The sequence below is a fragment of the Giraffa tippelskirchi genome, chromosome 3, assembly GCF_054371585.1.
Source record: "Giraffa tippelskirchi isolate mGirTip1 chromosome 3, T2T-mGirTip1v1.2.pri, whole genome shotgun sequence".
Lineage (NCBI taxonomy): Eukaryota > Metazoa > Chordata > Mammalia > Artiodactyla > Giraffidae > Giraffa > Giraffa tippelskirchi.
In genome coordinates this window covers 97,155,264-97,164,524 of record NC_137277.1, presented here as the reverse complement: position 1 = coordinate 97,164,524, position 9,261 = coordinate 97,155,264, and the positions used below count along the sequence as shown (strand labels likewise).

At 35.5% G+C, this 9,261-nt stretch overlaps 1 protein-coding gene and 1 pseudogene across 4 annotated transcripts in view; one reads left to right on the top strand and one right to left on the bottom strand.

Moving 5' to 3' along the window:
* Positions 1-2,070: 2,070 nt before the first annotated feature.
* TANK (TRAF family member associated NFKB activator) overlaps positions 2,071-9,261 on the top strand; it is a 94,412-nt gene continuing 87,221 nt past the window's right edge. For all 3 annotated transcript variants that reach the window (XM_081581632.1, XM_081581642.1, XM_081581627.1), the window contains exon 1: positions 2,071-2,306. The gene's annotated coding sequence lies outside the window, so the exon portion shown is untranslated. The remainder of the gene's footprint in view (positions 2,307-9,261) is intronic.
* On the bottom strand, positions 5,382-5,780 carry LOC145542576 (large ribosomal subunit protein eL36 pseudogene; annotated as a pseudogene). The gene has a single exon (XR_014079949.1). The product of XR_014079949.1 is annotated as a large ribosomal subunit protein eL36 pseudogene (transcript).

Genomic DNA, 9,261 nt, shown 5'->3' with positions numbered 1-9,261 from the left:
AATCCCAGTCAGCAATGAGCAACACCAGCTTTTGTGCCTTCCACCTCCTCCAGGGTAGACTCTGCTTTCCAGGAACTCTTCTTTGGGAGGCCTTTCACCCAGACCTGCCTAGAGAACCTTGTTGTCCTATGGTGGCAATCTCTTCATTCTTTGATTAGCAAACTGTTGGTCATTCACCTCTGCCTGAATGGGAAACTGACTTGTGGCTCCCAACCCCTAATTTGGGCTTGGAGCTCCCCACCCACTGAGTCCCCTCCAGTCCTAAACATAATACTTTAACCCTTGTCAATACCAGCTTGGCTCTCTTGGCTCTCCATACCGATTTGCTCCTTCCTCCCCTGCAGAAATCACTGTATTTCTGTCTGCTCTAGTCACATGGTGTATGACTCTGAGAGGAAAACAGGAGGGGGAGGGAATAGGAAAAGGAACCACTAGAGACAACAAAAACTTCCATCTGCCTCACATGTTTTGCCTAGAGCCAGAACCAGCATAGGTTCTACATTCCACACACACAGCCAAAATTTCCTCCAAAAGAGTCTCTGCATCTTCTTTCTCTTGGCCTCAGGACCTTCTTGCAAACAGTGCTCGTTGAGACCGATTACCCAGGATTAGCTGGTTCTGCTGTGACTTTGGCTCATACCAAGCTCATACACCAAAGTAAAAAAAAAAAAAAGGAAGAAGAGGGAAGGGGCCCAGAATGCAGGGATCACTGGGGCATTTCCCAGTTAAAGCATCAACAGCGATTTAAAAACAAACAAAACTATGTTTTTAAAATCCAACTCAAAAAAGTAAATTCTTGAGAGAAAAGTTTTCCTTTCACCAATGGCTAGTTCACTTTTTTCTTGGCTATATTTACAGTATTAGATAGGTTTTCCCATTACACACAAGAGAGTTTGAGGTTTATACCAGTAAGCTAATTAGACAATGTAAGGTGCTAAAGGGTATTAATACTTCCTTATATGCTAGATAAGTAAATGGAATGTTTTTAATCATAAGCTTATTCATCATTTTAGATTAATTCAGAATTATTTCCTTTTTATACAATAATTTCTTCAGGAGTAGAAATAGCTCAGGCTTATTTGACACTTAAAAGAGGGTGGTGTGTTAAAGTGGAAAAGAAACTAGACCAAGAATCTGAAGTTCTAAATTTTAGTCTTTTACTGACTGGGAACCTTTGAGTAAGATCTCAGATTTCTCATCCACAAAATGCAGGAGTTGAACGAGGAGAGGGCTCCATTGCCACAGTCCTTTTCCTGTTTAATAACCTGCTACACTAAGAAAAACACACTTAGATTCAAAAAATAGATTTTAATCTGAGTGCTGCCTCTAACCTTCTTGGTGACTTTGAGCATTTGCCCTCTCCTGTTTCCTCATCTGTAATAAAAAGGAAATGGAACAGATGGTGTCTATGGACACCAGCTCTGAAATTTTACAACAAAGAAAAATATCTGGGGTGCATATGCTGGCTTCTATTTGCATGTAGAACTTGATGTTTTGCTCCAAGTAGCCTGAGAAGAATCTATGTGTTTGTAAAGCATTTCCCCAGTGTTCTGGCACATATACTTGTCTGTAGAAGAGCGAATCTTAATTCCCTGGGAGGAAAACTCTTAAGAAAGCAGAAAATTGTGGTCAGACTCTGGAATCCAGCATAAAATTTATTATTATGAGGCTTCATTCTAGTGACCTCTGTAGGCCATGAAGCAAAGACAGCTATACTAAAATCTTGTTTTCACCTGCTGTTTATAATTATACTGCTTAGGTCCAAAAGTGACTTCCTAAAGCCTTAAAAAGCCATTTATCAAATAAGCTTTCTTTAAAATTTTCTGACATGAAAATGTGCTTAATCCAAATGTATTTTGGGATTTACAATTTCTGGACTTTTGTTAAAATGTCCTAGCTCTTCAAGTAAAGTATCTGCTTCAAAAGGAAGTCAAAGCTACAGTCACGGTGGTTTACAGACATTTCTGGTAGCCTTTGCTTCATTTCAATGTCTTGCCACGATTGGCTGTTGATATTTACAAAAAAGGAAGTCTTCAAGTTGGGGGATTTCTCAGTGGAAGTTCCCAGTTTAACACAAGGGAGATCTCAGGACAGTTTAAGCTGCAATACTAGAGCCTGCAGATAAAACTTCCAGACTCTGTAACTTTCTACTTCTTTAAAGAGCAGTAGTCTACGAAGGAAGTCTTGTAACCTGCAGAAGAGGTCATCAGAACTTTAGTAGTTCCTACCATTTCACAAACTAGCAAGGTAGCCTGGATGTCTTAAACTGCTGTGTTGCAGATTCGCTCTACAATTGATTCTGTTAAGTGAGTAATTTATGATGTGATTCAATAACATCTTTTGTTCATTGCCCTAGTTGGAAATTCAGCCTTTTAAAAAATGTGGTCCCTAGCCAAGATTATGAGAAATTTTTAAAAACTGTGATCCTTTTGCTACTGTCTCAACTTGTAAGATAAAATTTATGTCTCTACTTGAAATTTTTTTTTAAAGTTTATGTCTGGAATACAGCCTTCTCCAGTGAGTGGTTTCTATAACCTAAAACTTAAAAGGTATCTATTTGGTATAAGTTAAGTTGTATATAGCTTATTAGGTTGAAAAGTAAATACTATATATATATATTTATACTTTTTTGGTGAAATTTTTAAAGATCAGTTCTGACCTGATTCAGTGTGTTCATTCAAGCATTAACTTGCATTTATTATTTTTCCATCTTCTAAGAAATATGTTTATAAATATTTCTTTACAGTATTGTCCTTATATTAATAGAAAACTTTGCATTATGTATCTTCAAACATTTAAATTTATACAAAAATAGCAATCCAGTCTTATTTCATTGTCAGTCGGCCTTTATTTTCACAACAAGTGAATATTAAAGATTGTGTAGTATATTCTTAAGAATAAGTTGATTGTTCAAAAAAGATGAAACTACAAGGGTCATCACCACTGTTATATAAACACCTGCCATTTATTTTGTCTGCCAGAGGGAAGATGATCACAGGACCTTCCAACTAGTAAATAGCAGAGCCAGGGCTTAACCATAAGTCCACAGCACTTCTTTGTTTCTGGCTCTCTGTTACCACTGCCCTGCCTTCTTACAATATTGAAAAATATTTTGAGATATCTTATCCAAACTGCAAAAAGATGGAGTTTGGGGGGAAGGGCAATACTGGGCCAAGGTCACAGGAAAGCCAAGTCATTTACAGAAACTTAGAATTCATTCCTAGGTCTTCCTTGTCCTTACTTGCCTACCCCATCTCCTCACTCCCTCCAGGGCTCTCTTCCACCTGGGCACAGGTGCCCACATTTATCTGCCCCCATGCAGGACAAGGACCTGGGACTGTATTCCAGGTCTAACCTGACTGAAGTTCCTGCTAGCAGTCAACTAAAGCAATCTCCAATTATTTCTCTTCAACACTTGTGACAGTGAAAGAGATTATCAACTGGAAGATTCAAAGAAATCTCTAAAATTCCTCCCTAAAAGTATTGGTTGGAATTTCATGAAACTTATGCACTAATTTGAAGAAAACAATCATTCTTAACAGGAAAGAAACTTCCTGTCTGCAAACATTTTTTCTTTCCATGTGTTAAGGCCTCAGGAAACAGGTTGTTTATTATAAAATGTATTCCAACGTATTTTATCTTCTTCATGAGGGTAATAGGGATGCGATATTGATAAGGACATTCTTTCCATTGTATTTTCTAACTAAATACTGCTGACATTTAGGAAAGTTCTTGATATAATAATTTCATCTTGCGTCCAGTCATTGCGTTGATATTTTACTTATTCTAAATTACTTTGGGTAATTCACATGCAATGCCCAGATAGGAAAAACATAACTTTGTCTTCTTTTTTTCTTCTGATGGTAACATTGGCCAGAACTTCTAGAACAGTGTTTAATAACAGGAGATAGCAGCCAACCTCATCATGTTCTGATCTCAGTGGGAATTTCCCTAGTGGTTAACATTAAGGATGACGTTGACTATTGGTTTGAGATAAACACCTTAATCATAAAAACCAAATAACTACCAAACATACTCCTAACCCTAATTTGCTAAAAGTGAATCAAGACTTCTTGTTAAACTATACTCATTGTCTTTTTTATATCATTAGAGACAACTGTACAGTCTTTCTACTTTTAAACTATATGGGTCCTGCAGTTATATGATACAGTAATTGCATTTTTTAAAGTACATGTTATTAAAAAATCATCCCACAGTAATAAAAGTAGGTTTATAATTATAAAGTGTATTTTGTTATCGCTCTAGATAATAAATTGGCTGATCAAAAAAAAAACAAACCAAACCTACACATTTCCTCATTTTCTCTTCAGTCCACATGCTTTACGCCTCTCCTCTATTATTTTGGCTTCACAATTCAGTTCACAACTCAAATTAACAGAAAAGAATGAAAACAATGTGGCATAGCCAAGGAACCCTATCAAGGCAGAGCAACCATTACTCAAACAAAGCAGTTGCTCCTACACGTTGTGCAAAAAGCTTTCTCTCTATTTTAGCCGTGCTATCTGCAGGCCACAGTTCAGGCAACAGTGGTGTGCAAAATGTGTGTCCAAATTGATTTACCTTATACTAGTTTATATTAACAAAATACATACTGAAAAAGAAATGCCTACAATTTATTGAGAATTTTTGCATTCCTATTTATAAGTGAAATTAATCTGCATTTTTATTTTCTGATAAAACTACCAAACATTTCCATGTTCTAAAAAAGTTTCATGGGACTTAGCGGCTCCTTGAGATGTTTAAAGAGAAAATCTTAGCACATTTGTCCTTGGCACACATTTTTGGAAGTAATTCTTTAAAAGCTTTTCAATGTTTTCTGTTGCTATTGATCTATTCAAGTTTTACCCTTATTTTTCACACAGTTTAGGTTTTTTATGTATTTTATAAGTGAAGTTTTATCAAAGTTTTCAAATGAATTAATATGCAAAGTATTGTATTTCTGATCATCTTCATAACCATATGTATAACCATTTTCATTACTAACTTTGTCCATTTATGTTTTCTCTCTCTTTTTTCCCTGATATGACACGTCAAAGTGTGACTCTCTTGGATGTATCACTTTTATGGTTAGCTCTTTTTTGAATAATTAATTTTTGCCTTCATCTTTATTCTATTTTCTTACTGCCCTTCCCTCTTTTTAGACTATTTTATTTTTCCTTTCCTCAGTTTTAGAATCGGATGCTTGTATTACTTCTATTCTTTCTTATTTTGGAATCAAATTATTTAAGGCTAGGAATTTTCTGAATACCATTTTAACGACTCTTAAACACATTTTCTATGTCAATTTCACATTATTATTTTGTTTTTTAATTGCCATTTTATTTCCTCTCTGATTCAGAGTTATTTAGGAAAACAAAGGGTTTTTTTTTTTTTTTTAAAAAAGATTTATTGTGAACAGAGGAGAAGGGCTCAGTCCTTCTTGGCTGCCGCTTTCCTCATGGCGGCCAAGACGTTGCTCAGCTCCTCTCTCTTCCTCTTCGCGCGGATGTGTGTCCCCACCCTTTTCTTGATGAACTTGAGGGCCCGCTTGTCCTTGGAGACCTTGAGCAGCTCCATGGCTCGTCGCTCGTACGGGGCGAAGCCACACACCTCCCGGATCATGTCTCGCACAAACTTGGTGTGTTTGGTGAGACGCCCGCGGCGGCGGCGGCTGTGCCTCGGCTTGCCCACGTTCTTGGTCACCTTGTGACCCTTGTTGAGGCCCACGGCCATGGGGTAGCGCAGAGCCATGGCTGTTGTCCTACAATGGCTGCCGCGGCGGAAGGCGGTTTTTTTCTTTAGCTAATAGATTTTTTTAGAACAGTTTTAGATTTAGAGAAAAAGTGAACAAACCCTACAGAGTTCCATGTACAACTCTGCCTCTTCCCCATCCTTCCCCCTGCTCCCCAAGATACATAGTTTCCCCTATTATTAACATATTAATGTATGGTACATTTGTGACGATTGAGGAACAATATTGGTACATTCTTATTAACTCAGTTTGTAGTTTATTTAAATTTCCTTATTTTTTTCTTTTAAAAAATTGAGGTAAAATTCACAGAGCAAAATTAAGCATTGTAAAGTGAACAATTCAGTGGTATTTGGTCCACTCACAATCTTGTGCAACCACTACATCTATCTGGTTTCAAAGCATTTTTATTACCCCAAAAGGAAACCCTGTACCCATTAAACAGTTGCTCTGCTTTCCTGCTCTCTTCAGTCCCAAGGGACAACCAGTCTGTGTTCTGTCTATATGAATATAGCTATTCTGCATATTTCATGTGAGTGAAATCATATATGTGACTTTTTCTGTCTGACTTTTTTCACCTAGCATAAAGTTTTCAAGGTACATCTATGTAATGCGTATACACAATTTATCAATCCATTCATCTTTTGATGGACAGGGTAGCTGAGCTGTTTTCCCTTTTTGGCTGTTGTAAACAATGCTGCTATGACTGTGCATTTGCATTGTTTGAGTACCTAATTTCAGTTCTTTTAAGTATATGCCTTATACTTATATGCCATATACTTAAGTATATGCCTTATATGTAGTGTAATTGTGCATTTGAATGATTTTCTTATGTTTAACCTCCCTTTCATTCCAGGGATAAATCACACTTGATCATGATGTATAATCCACTTAATATGCTACTAAATTCAGTTTGCAAGTATTTTGTGGAGAATTGTTGCATCTTCACCCATAAAGAACACTGGTTTTTAGTTTTCTTTTCTTGCAGTATCTTTGTCTGGCTTTGGTATCTCAGTAATGCTGGCCTCATAGAATGAATTGGGAAGTATTCCCTCCTCTATTTTTTTAAGAGTTTGAGAAGGATTGGTGTTCATTCTTCTCTAAGTGTTCAGTAGAATTCACTGGTGAAGCCATCTGGTCCTGAACTGCTTTGTTGGGAGGTTTTTGATTACTGAGTCAATGTCTTTATTTGATATAAATCTATTCAATTTTTTTTTTCTAGATTCAGTTTTGTTGGTATTTTGTGTTTCTATGAATTTATACATTTCATCTAGATTATCTAATATTTTGGTGGGTGGTTATTCACACTATTCTTTTATAAATTATTTTTTTTTTTCTATTTGGTGTAGTAATGTCCCCATTTTCATTTCTGATTTTAGTTACTTGTTATTCTTTGCCCTTTTCTTATAAGTCTAGCTAAACTTTCTTCTATTTTTTTGATCTTTTCAAAGAACTGACTTTGACTTCATTGATATTATTGTTTTTCTCTTCTTTATTTCATTCATCTCTGCTCTAATCTTTATTATTTCCTTCCTTCTTCTGTCTTTGGATTTAGTTTGCTCTTTCTCTCTACTTCCTTGAGCTGTAAAGTTAGGTTACTGATTTAAGATCTTTCTTCTTTTTTAATGTAGACATTTACTTCTATTAATTTCCCTCTGAGCACTGCTTTCACTGCATCCTATAAGTTCTGGTATGATTTAACTTTTTTCACCCATCTCTAAGTCTAATCTCCCACATGATTTCCTTTTTTAACTCATTTGTTATTTTAAAATGTGTTGGTTGATTTCCATATTTGTGGATTTTTCATTTTTCCTTCTGTTATTGATTTCCAGCTTCATTTCATTTGGTTGGAGAATATACTTTGCATGATTTCAATCTTTTTAAATATATTGAGACTTTTTGTGGCTTAACATTTGATCTGTCTGGGAGAAGGTTCTATATCCACTTCAGAAGAATGTGTATTTTGCTGCTGTTGGGTGGAATATTCTATCTATATACCTGTTAGATCTATTATTTATGGTATTATTTAAGTTTACTATATCCTTTTTGGTCTTCTGCTTTTCTATCTATTATTAAAAATGATGCAGTGAAGTCTCCAACTGTTAGTGCAGTACTCTCTATCTCTCCCTTCAGTTCTATCATTATTTGCTTCATATACTTGGGGGGGTGCTCTATTGTTTGATGTGTCTACGTGTGTAATTGTCATGTCTTCTTGATAAATGACACTTTTGTCATACATAAGGTCTCTTTTTTGTCTCTAGTAACAGTTTTTAACTTAATCTATTTTGTTTGATACCGATTTAGTCACCCCATCTCTCTTCCACCATTTGCATGAAAAATTTTTTTCTGTTATTTTATTTCAACATACTTGTGTCTATGGATCTAAAGCAAGCCTATTATAGACACTATATTGCTTGATCTTGTTATATTATCCACTCCACAAAACTCTGCCTTTTGATTAAGAGGTTAATCTATTAGTAGTTAAGGAATTACTGATAAGTAAGGGTTTACTTCTGCATTTTTATTATTTAATTTCTATATACCTTATACCATTTTTTTCTGGTCTTCACTTCCTCTACTACTGCCTTCTTTTGTGTTTGATTCTTTTCTGTGTACCATATTATTCCCTTCTTATTTTCTTTTACGTATTTTTTCAGATATTGTCATAGTGGTTATCATGGGGATTATAATTTGAAACATTTATAACAATCTAATTTGAGTTAATACCAGCTTAGCCTTAATAATATATAAAGCTCTACTCCTATACAGTTTATTTCCCTCTTTTACATCCTTGTAATCACAAATTTCATCTTTATACATTGTGTGCCTATTAACATAGATTGATAAATTATTTTTAAGCATTTTCTTTTAAATATGTAAGAAATAAAAAGTTACAAACCAAAAACAAAATCATGGCAATCTTTATAGCTACCTAGATAGTTGCCTTAACCAAAGTGTATTTCTTTGTGTTGCTCTGAATTATTGACCCTTTTATCTGAGTGATAGTTGCTCAGTCATGCCTGACTGTTTGCAACCCCATGGATTGTAGCCTGCCAGGCTCCTCTGTCCATGGAATTCTCCAGGCAAGATTACTGGAGTGGTTGCCATTTCCTTCTCCATTTTATCTGAAGGACCCTCTATAATTCCTTTAAGCGTAGGTCTACTAGCAACAAACTTTCTCAGCTTTTAACTTTCTCAGCTTTTTTTTTTGTATCTCAGAATGTCATAATTTCTCTTTCATTTTTGAAAAATGGTTTCACCAGATACAGAATTTTTGATTGACACCTATTTTTTTCCCCAGCATTTTAAGTATGTCATCCCACCACCTTCTGGCCTCCATGATTCCAAAGTGAAATTGGCTGTTAATCTTACAGAGGATCCCTTGTATATAAAGAGTTGCTTCTCTCTTGCTGCTTTCAAGATTCTCTCATTATTGTCTTTGGCATTCAACACTTTGATTATAATGTATCTCAGGGCGAATCTATGAGTTTAGCCTACTTGAGTTCATTGAA